The sequence below is a fragment of the Choloepus didactylus genome (assembly GCF_015220235.1).
Source record: "Choloepus didactylus isolate mChoDid1 chromosome X unlocalized genomic scaffold, mChoDid1.pri SUPER_X_unloc1, whole genome shotgun sequence".
Taxonomy (NCBI): domain Eukaryota; kingdom Metazoa; phylum Chordata; class Mammalia; order Pilosa; family Megalonychidae; genus Choloepus; species Choloepus didactylus.
In genome coordinates, this window is record NW_023637621.1 from 1,325,532 (window position 1) to 1,333,242 (window position 7,711).

A 7,711-nucleotide genomic window follows, 5' to 3' on the forward strand; every position below is an offset into this window, starting at 1 on the left:
AGTGAAGGTACCCGATTGTTGATGCCTTACCTTGGACACTTTATGGCCTTAAGACTGTAACTGTGTAACCAAATAAACCCCTTTATAAAAGCCAATCCATTTCTGGTGTTTTGCAAAACGACAGCATTAGCAAACTGGAACACCATGTAAAGCATACTTATTTACTGAATGAAAGCTGAAACAAGAAGATCATCTTGTTCAGCCTCAACTGGGAACACGCACATTGAGCGACTTTGTGCATGTCTGCAAATGACTGTGAAAGCCTATGAGCCTTGATTTCAGGATTACAAATAAATGTTAGCAAGTAGGTGAGCACATTGAATCCATGAGAAATGAGAATCTACTGTACTTATTTTTTATGGAACAGGCAAAGTGTCCAGGGTGAATAAAATCTATTGCATGACCCTGGGGTGACAAGACTACAAATTACCTCTGTTTGATGGTCATTTCCTAGAGGATCAGATGCCTGAACATAGAAGCAGGCTTTGTATAGCTATTTTGTCAGTTCTACAGAATACGCTAGCCACATCCTTTTGGCAATCAACCTCCTCCCAACATCTGACACAATTTCAAGCCCTTGAGTCCTTATATTTGAGGAAATAGATCACGTGAGCTATGTTCACCCTAAGATGTTCACCCTTTGGATTCCCTCACTCAGACTTTGATTCCATCATCATGAACTTTGAGCCTGATTCTCCTCCAAGTCTTCTTGGGGTTTTGATGGTACCCAAACTTGGTTGCCCAAAGAAAGGTGGTGTTCCAGTTTGCTAATGCTGCCATTATGCAAAATACCAGAAATGGATTTGCTTTTATAAAGGGAGTTTATCTGGTTACACAGTTACAGTCTTAGGGCCATGAAGTGTCCAAGGTAAGGCATTAACAATAGGGTACTTTACTGTAGAAAGGCCATTGGCATCCGGAAAACCTCTGTCAGCTGGGAAGGCACGTGGCTGGCCTCTGCTTGCTCCCAAGTTGCATTTCAAAATGGCGCTCTCCAAAATGTCTCTAGGCTTAGCTTCTCAGAGCAGACTCTGGGCTAGTATCTCCAAAGCATCAGCAAAAGTCTGCTTTCAACAGCCGTCTGGGCCTGTGTGGCTCCTTTAAAGTACTCCAGTAAACTAATCAAGACCCGTGCTGAATGGGTGGGGCCGCACCTCCATGGAAATAATCTAATCAAAGCTATTACCCACAGTTGGGTGGGTCACATCTTCATGGAAACAACCTAATCCAAAGATTCCAACCTCATCAATACTAATACGTCTGCACCACAAGATTGCATTAAAGAACATGGCATTTGGGAGACATAATACATCCAAACTGGCACAGGTGGAGAATTAAGCAGGCACCCCTAGGCTTCTGGGTCAAAGTGGCAAGCACTTTGACCTCTTCTGGATGCAGCACTTAAAAATTAGACCCAAACGTTCCTTCTCAGAACCCTACATGAGTTGACTTAGGTTTCAGCAGTTTAATTTTTTTTAAGTCACTGTAAGCCACAGAAGTATGCCTGAAGGATGAATGTATTAAAGAGAGAAAACACCTCATCTATTTTAGTTGGCTAAAGAAGAACATTAAAAGCTTACTTGGGAGCAAGGTTTTTTGACCTTGGCACTGTTGACCTTTGGGGCTGGATGATTCTATTTGGTGGAGGCTGGCCTGTTCATTGTACGGTGTTTGGCAGCATTTCTGGTCTCCACCCACTCGATGCTAATAGCAGCTCTCACCCCTGTCCAGTTGTGACAACCAAAAATGTCCCCAGACATTGTCAAATGTCCCCTATGGGGCAAATCACTCCCAGTTGAGAACCACTACATTAGAACTTATAATAAATGTCCCATAGAATTCTCTCATCTTATTAGCTTGACTGCATTATGTAGATCATCAATAAAACTTACCCTAAAAGTGTTTGACTTAGAAAAACAATCAGGAATCTAACTTCTTCTTCCATAACAAATGGCATTAGAATATGCCCCGCTAAACTCTTTCTCTTTGGGTATTGGCACTCTCCTAAGTATTAAGTGCGTTGATCAGAGGATACTTCTCTGTGTCTGCTCTTGAGTGTGCCGATTCTGGAGACATGGGGAGGAGTGTGAGTCCTTGGCCTTGGGTCCTGGCTGGGTGTGTTTCCTCTGGTGTCCTCAGGATGTCTCTCATGTAGATGGACTCAAGAATCAAATTATGTTTTTTTCTGCAGTGCATCTGCAATTGTGGGTATACAAGGAGCTCTCAAGATGCCTTCAAAACATCAGCACGGACAAGAAACCCAGGCAGCAACAAGTTCCTTCCTCTGCAGTTTGCATCAGTGATGGCGTTTCCCACCGACATTCACACCCATGAGAAGAGGAGAACACCGAATCCTGTTGTTGACCCTGTCACAGACTGTCACAGTAGCTTTAGGAAAATCTCAGTGCAGATTCTCCTGAGAAGAAAGAAGAAGGGGAGAAGGTGATGGAAACACAAGTGGCATTTCAGGTCTCAAATACCATCCACCTTGTTCTTTTGTTGAACCTTTATCTCCAGTAGACCTACCTCACCTTCTAGGTATGGGGAAAAGGTGTCTGTGGGAGGTATCTCCCAGTGGCCGATAGGAGTGCAGTTGGTGATAGGTGGGGTGTCTTCCTCTGGGCCCCCCTGTTCCACCAAGTTCCCTGCTTCCGAGGGCCAGAATTTGGAAGCCACACCCATCTTCCAGTCCTGGGGCAGTGATGGACATAACAAACCAAGCTGACCCTTTCCACGGAATTCATTGGCTGTGGCCTTCTGTCTTAGTGTCCTATGTCTGCCAGGACACAGTACAACAAACTGCGTAACTCAAAACAACAAACATGTCTTCTGTTACTTGATTACATCAGCTAATTCCCTGTTTCCAAATAAGGTCATTTCCTAAGTTTCCAGGTGGGTGTGAATTTTTGGGGGGGACACCATTCAACCCAGGACAAATCATCCTTTATATTCCAAATCTTGGGGAAGGGCTGGTCACTTTCCAATGCTGAGTTTATTAAAACTCTGCACAATCTTACTTTTGGAATTCCAGGCAAATAACACTGTAGGGTTGTGGGGATTTTATTTTTCTTTAGTTTTGTTTGGGTATTTTGAGTTTTTTGGCCTCTCGTGGTCCTCAGTTTTGAAGCAGCTGTGATTTTGTCAGTGATGAGGGTGCTAACAGAATAATGTTTATATCTGAAGTATCTGGGGTAAAGAAAGAGACGGTGTCTCTGAAATCTGTTTCTAAATCTGTTAACCGCTTTTATCCTCTGCCATTGTAATGAGCAGAAGGACAAAGAAGCCAGGTGCAGATGGGGCGGCTCTTGGTAATTTCTCCAACGTGGGCTGTTTCAAAAGACTCAGGGGCCTGACAGTCATCAAACCCCTGAAACATTCTCCTACAGACTTTCATTTAGAAAATGTTATAAATGGCTAATGATGACTTGACATTTCACTTTCTGCCACATTTTGTTTTTCTAGGATCAGGATTTTATTTTAATTCTATCAGTTCTTGTTGTCAGTTATAGAGGCTGTCTTATTTTGCCAGAGCTGCTATGGCAAATAACACACACTAGTTGGCTTAAACAACAGGGATGTGTTGTCTCACAGTTTGGTAGACCAGAAGTTCAACTTCAGGGTATCAGGGTACAGAGCTTTCTGTGAGCTCTGTAGCATTCTCAGGGTGGCTTGCCAGTGATCCGTCACATGGGGACTTGTAACCTACTCTACCCCTGGTCTCCTTTGGTGCCTTCTGTTTCTATTTTTTCATCTATATGTCTGCCTAGTCCCAAATCACAAACTCAGAAATAAAACCGTGTCTTTGAAGAAGATGCATGGCTCACCCCAATAGAAGAGTGTGGTGGGAAAGTCATCGCATCGATACAAACAAGCAGACAAAAGAGTAACTGCCATGTGAACTTGGGAGGAAGTGGATTTGGGGAGTGATAACAAATGCTCTCTATTTAATAAGACAAGTCAATCATGGCATGTCGCCCGGAAAAGAGGAAAACCATGTTAAAGTAAGACACGCTACTCAAAAATGTTGTTGTTAAGACCAAATGTTTGGAGAACACTCATTTTTTGGAAAAATAAAATAATTTTCAAAAAAGGAAAGGAAACAAAAACCAGCTGAATCTTGGTAAGAAAAAAAAAACACTAAATGACCAGAAGTTTGCTTTTAAAACAATTATTTATCATCTTTAGGAATACCAAAATGGTGGTGCCAAATCTGGGGATGTTCCAATAATGTCAGGAAAATTCCAAAATCTGCCTGACTGTAGAGGAAATAGATGCAGTTAACCTCAAGTGTCTTCTAGTTCCAAAGTTCCATGATGTTTTTATTCCTTATTCCCTTAACTGGCTCTCTAGTAACTGCAGGTGAGACAGTTCTCATGTGGTGCCTCATCATGTTTTCACAAACCCAGTGCTCACAACCCAAATACTTGCCTTGATAATGAATCACCTCAGAGTATTGATTGTCTTTTGGTGGGAAACGATTCAAATAATTTTAGCGTTGACACGTGCTCTTTCTCTCCCACCAAGACTGACTTCTGTTTGTCATGCCATCCTACCCTGATTTTGGGTGAGGACAGTGGCATCCAGCAGAATTCTTCTGAGATAAAAACTTCAATGATTTAATAAACACATACACTGTGCAGTCTTTGGGAATGAGGTTGTGTAAACGTCTCAAACACCACGGGCAGGGAATAATAGCCCATTAGAAGTGATGGGAGCTCTCAAAAAAAGATTAACCCCTTCCATCCCGCAGGGAAGAGACTGACACCTCCAGAGGTTGCTGGCCATGTCAAACTCTATCCCTTTATGGCTGAATCTGGAAAAACTCCAAGTCTCTCAGCCTTTGGGTTATTCATCTTTCTGCAACATATAACACAAAATTCTACTCTACAGTGATACAGATTCTGGGCATATTAGCCTGCCTCCCAACCTGTCAAAACCAACCAGTGGAATTTTATTTATTTTGTTTATTAGAGTTGGTATCGTTCACTAATGAAAAGCAAGAGGTCTGGAATTAGATTCCCCCAGATTGAACTCAGTCCCCACTCCTTCCTACTAGGTGCTCTCAGATAAATTGCTGGCATGTTTTGTGCCTCAGTTTCCATGTTTGTAAAATTGAAACTATTGGCATGACCCCTGTGAAGATGGAGAGAGCTCATAAAATGCAATCAATACATGACAGTGTTTGGAACACAATAAGGTCCCAAGAAAAGTCATATTAGCTATTATTATTTTTAGCTGTTATGGACATTTGATTCATTGTAGGATCCAATAATTGAGCTGCCTGTTAATATTTGATAAGTAGGGTTAGTCATTGCTGATTTATCACTCCATGAATAAGTTTTGTTTTTTAACATGTTGCTTGAAAATAGTGAATGTCTTGTGTTAGATAATTCCGCACTTTCTATTTCTCTACATAGCATTGCTTTCAATTCAAATAAACACTACAGGACAGTTTAAGATTTGAAAGTGACACTCAGAAAAACTTGTTTTATTTAGAAATGCAATGACAGTCCTTATTATTTTTAAATTCCACACCCTGCCCCTTTCTCATGCTCTTCGTTTATTAAATATTGAATGAAGTCATTTTATTTGTTAGAGTTCTTTCTTTTAGGCAACATTTACACTCAGTAAAAGACACAAACCATGAGTGTGCCATTCGATGACTCTGGACAAATGTTTATCCCTGGCTGATGTCCAACCCAATCAAAATATAGAAAACTACCATCACCCCCAAAATTCGCTGGTACCCCTGCCAGTCAGTCCCCCATAACACAACTGCTTTTATCTCTTTTTCCTTTTTTGCACATTTAACTACTTTGCCTGTTCCAGAACTCTAAATGGAATCACATCACATACACTCTTGTTGAATGCTTCTTTCGCTCAGGGGATGTTTTTGAGATTCATCATGCTAAATCCCTACATAAATACACACATGTATATATAGTGATTGTTAAGAAATTGAGAAAATGTGTTGGCAGCTAACGCAGCTTCCTTTCCCCAGATTATTCTGAGATATATAGGATCGGGAAGAAGAAATATCCGTGTGGCGTCAGAGGTCGTTTAAGGTATTAATGGATTAACCTTTTTTTTTCCTGTATACTATCAGTTAGAGCTGTTTAAAACAACAGTGCAGGTTATAAAATGCATTTTGAGGACCGTGATGCCCGAACTACCAGGAGACAAAATGATACTGATGATTATTACTGTTTTAAATTTTTTATTTGTTCTTTCATTCAGCAAAGATTTCTGAGCCCCAGGTGTATCCAGGTTCTTTGCTGAACCCAGGGAGCCAGTAGAAAGCAAAGCATTACAACTGTCCATTCCTGAATGCATCAGTTCTAAAAAGCATGTGTCCAAATACGTTTTTTGAAAACAAACATTTTTTTTCTCTTGGATTACCATATTGAAAATACATATTATATCTTAGCTTTCCCTACTGCCACCTTCCAAAAGGGCAAAGCAAGACACACAAACTTAAGGATTGAATGGTTCTGGTTATTTTTAGGGGTAGCAATTTGCTTTTCCTCAGATTACAGTATTTATCTTTATACAAATTCCTTTTCTGGAAGAACCGCATTACCAAAGAGTTGAATTCCCCATGTGGAGAGGAAAGAAAAAAATCCACTCCATAATACCCAAGTTGATATCAGATTCCAAGCTAGAAGCCAAGGTGTATTTCTTGAGGTATTAAGTCATAAAAGGATGTTCATTTGTTGATGTGTTTATATATAGCTTGCGTCCTACTTTTCTCAAAAATGGTCACAGCATTGATAGCTTAAAATAGCGTCTGAACCACTTTTTAAAATTTCCTTTCCAAATCTTAGGTGCATCTAGCCCGGGGATTTAAGATTCTGTGGAGAGCTTTGGTGAACATTTCCCAGACGATGTAGATTAGCCTGCATACTTGTTTTCAAGACAACAGCTTTCCTTTTTAAAATTTCTTCTAGAAACACTTATGCACACATGCACACACATACACACACACTTCACCAAAATTAAGCCAAGTCCTCACTTCTAGCACCAACCACAAGTTTTGGGGTTTCTGAAACCATCCCCAAGCTTGATAATTCGCCAAGAGCACTCAACAGCATTCATTTACTCGTGGATTGGGTTTGCGACAGAAGAAGGATACGAATCAGAACCAAAGGAAGTCATGCACAGGGTTCCGAAGGTGAAGCTTCTGTTGTCTCCAGGATGCATAGCTTTCCCAAAAGTGATGTGTGACTATAGATACGTGGAGTAACGGTGTGATAGATTGAACTGTGTCCCCCACAAAAGACTTGATTGATCAAGTCCTAGGCCCTAGTCATGTGGCTGTGAAGGTGTTTGTAGATGGAGTTTCAAGTCTTAATTCCCACGTCCTGTAGGTGTGGGCTCATTTGCAAATAGGATCCGCAGGATGTATTTGGATGAGGTCAAATTGAATTAGACTGGGCTTTAATCCATCCCCTGGAGGCCTTAGAAGCAGAGGAAATTCACACATACAAGTCAGAGGAGCAGACCCAAGAAGAGAGAGAGAGTGCGCCCAGTGAGGGAGGTTTAGCAGAAAGCTCCAGATTCCAAGAGAAAGCAAGGCCTGGCAAGACCTGGGGGTTTCTGGTCTCCAAAACTGTGAAACAGTCAATTCCTGTTGTTTATGCTAACCCATCGTGTGGTATTTGTCATAGCAGCCCTGGTAAACTGTGTTTGGTGTCCCGAGTTTTTATGGAGG